Raw genomic sequence first — 2,991 nt, 5'->3', positions numbered from 1 at the left:
TTTAGCTTCATGATTGCACCAAGGAACTTGGCAGCTTGCTCTTCAGTAACATCTTCATTTTCTTCAGAAGAGGAATACTCATCAGAGCTCATGAATGGCATAAGGAGGTTCAATGGAATCTCTATGGTCTCTAGATGAGCCTCAGAGTCCTTTGGTTCCTCAGAGGGAAGCTCCTTATTGATCACTGGACGTCCCAGGAGGTCTTCTTCCTTGGGATTCACGTCCTTCTCCTCTCTTGTGGGTTCGGCCATGGTAATTAATTCAATGGCCTTGCACTCTCCTTTTGGATTCTCTTCTGTATTGCTTGGGAGAGTACTAGGAGGAATTTCAGTGATCCTTTTACTCAGCTGGCCTACTTGTGCTTCCAAATTTCTAATGGAAGACCTTGTTTCATTCATGAAACTCACAGTGGCCTTAGATAGATCAGAGACTAAATTTGCTAAGCTAGATGGATTCTGCTCAGAATTCTCTGTCTGTTGTTGAGTGGATGATGGAAAAGGCTTGCTATTGCTAAACCTGTTTCTTCCACCATTATTAAAGCCTTGTTGAGGCTTTTGATCCTTCCATGAGAGATTTGGGTGATTTCTCCATGATGGATTGTAGGTGTTTCCATATGGTTCACCCATGTATTTTAACTCTGCTATTGCAGGGTTCTCAGGATCATAAGCTTCTTCCTCAGAAGATGCCTCTTGAGTACTGTTGGATGCAGCTTGCATTCCATTCAGACTCTGAGAAATCATATTGATTTGCTGAGTTAATATTTTATTCTGAGCCAATATGGCATTCAGAGTATCAATTTCAAGAACTCCCTTCTTCATAAGCGTCCCATTACTCACAGGATTCCTCTCAGAAGTGTACATAAACTGGTAATTAGCAACCATGTCAATGAGTTCTTGAGCTTCTGCAGGTGTTTTCTTTAGGTGAATGGATCCACCTACAGAAGTATCCAATGACATCTTTGATAGCTCAGATAAACCATCATAGAATATATCCAGGATGGTCCTTTCTGAAAGCACGTCAGAAGGACACTTTTTGGTTAGCTGCTTGTATCTTTCCCAAGCTTCATAAAGGGATTCACCTTCTTTCTGTCTGAAGGTTTGAACATCAGCTCTAAGCTTGCTCAGCTTTTGAGGAGGAAAGAACTTGGCTAAGAAAGCCGTGACCAGCTTATCCCAAGAGTTCAGGCTGTCTTTGGGTTGAGAGTCCAACCATATTCTAGCTCTGTCTCTTACAGCAAAAGGGAAAAGCATGAGCCTATAGACTTCAGGATCTACTCCATTAGTCTTAACAGTATCACAGATCTGCAAGAATTCAGTTAAGAACTGAAAAGGATCTTCAGATGGAAGTCCATGAAACTTGCAGTTCTGCTGCATCAGAGAAACTAGCTGAGGTTTCAGCTCAAAATTGTTTGCTCCAATGGTAGGAATGGAGATGCTTCTTCCATGTAAATTGGAATTAGGTGCAGTAAAGTCACCAAGCATTCTCCTTGCATTATTGTTGTTGGGTTCGGCTGCCATCTCCTTTACTTGTTCGAAATTTTCAATAAGGTTGTCTCTGGATTGTTGTAATCTAGCTTCTCTTAGTTTTCTCTTCAGAGTCCTTTCAGGTTCTGGATCAGCTTCAACAAGAATGCCTTTTTCTTTGTCCCTGCTCATAAGAAAGAGAAGAGAAAAAGAAAAGAAGAGGAATCCTCTATGTCACAGTAAAGAGGTTCCTTATTGTTAGTAGAAGAAGAAAAGGAATAGGGGTGAAGAAGAATGAAGAATCCAAACACAAAGGTGATGATAGGAGCAGAGATGTGAGATGAAGAGAAGTGTTAGTAGATGAATAAATAAATAGAATAGGATGAGAGGAGGAGAGAATTTTCGAAAAAAATTTTTGAAAAAGAGTTAGTGATTTTCGAAAATAGTTTTTGAAAAAGGTTAGTAGTTTTTCGAAAACTCAAAATAAAAAATAAAATAATTAGTCTAATTAAAAAGAAATTTTGAAAAAGAGGGAAGATTTTTTCGAAAATTAGAGAGAGAGAGTTAGTTAGGTAGTTTTGAAAAAGGTAGGAAACAAACAAAAAGTTAGTTAGTTTTGAAACAAATTTGAAAATCAATTTTGAAAAGATAAGAAGTTAGGAAGTTAGAAAAGATATTTTGAAAATCAAATTTTTGAAAAAGGTAAGATAAGAAGATATTTTTGAAAAGATATGATTGAAATTAGTTTTGAAAAAGATTTGATTTTTAAAATCACAATTAATGACTTGATTCACAAGAAATCACAAGATATGATTCTAGAACTCAAAGTTTGAATCTTTCTTAACAAGCAAGTAACAAACTTGAAATTTTTGAATCAAAACATTAATTGATGATGTTATTTTTGAAAATTATGAGATAAAATTAAGAAAAAGATTTTTGAAAAATATTTTTATAATTTCAAAAATAACTAAGAAAAATGAAAAAGATTTGATTTTTTGAAAAAGATTTTGAAGAAGATAAGATTTTTAAATTGAAAATTTGATTTGACTCATAAAAACAACTAGATTTTAAAAATTTTTGAAAAAGTCAAATCTAATTTTCGAGATTTTAAGAGAGAAAAAGGGAAAGATATATTTTTTTTTTAATTTTTGAATTTTTATGATGAGAGAGAAAAACAAGAAAAATGATGCAATGCATGAAAGTTATGGATCAAAACAATGAATGCATGCAAGAATGCTATGAATGTCAAGATGAACACCAAGAACACTATGAAGATCATGATGAACATCAAGAACACATTTTTGAAAAATTTTTAATGCAAAGAAAACATGCAAGACACCAAACTTAGAATTCTTTAATGCTTCGACATAAAGAATTCAGGAATGCATATGAAAAACAAGAAAAGACACAAAACATGCAAATGCAAAGATCAAACAAGAAGACTTACCAAGAACAACTTAAAGATCATGAAGAACACTATGAATGCATGAATTTTTCGAAAAAATGCAAGATGAACATGCAATTGACA

The 2,991-nt window shown here is 34.4% G+C and overlaps 1 non-coding gene across 1 annotated transcript; it reads left to right on the top strand.

The window, feature by feature from the left end:
- Positions 1–1,010: 1,010 nt before the first annotated feature.
- LOC112731462 (small nucleolar RNA R71) lies at positions 1,011–1,118 on the top strand. The gene has a single exon (XR_003167238.1). It is a non-coding gene; the product is annotated as a small nucleolar RNA R71 (small nucleolar RNA).
- The last annotated feature ends 1,873 nt before the right edge of the window (positions 1,119–2,991 follow it).

This window comes from Arachis hypogaea, chromosome 12 (assembly GCF_003086295.3).
Source record: "Arachis hypogaea cultivar Tifrunner chromosome 12, arahy.Tifrunner.gnm2.J5K5, whole genome shotgun sequence".
Lineage (NCBI taxonomy): Eukaryota > Viridiplantae > Streptophyta > Magnoliopsida > Fabales > Fabaceae > Arachis > Arachis hypogaea.
This window is presented reverse-complemented; position numbering and strand designations above follow the sequence as displayed.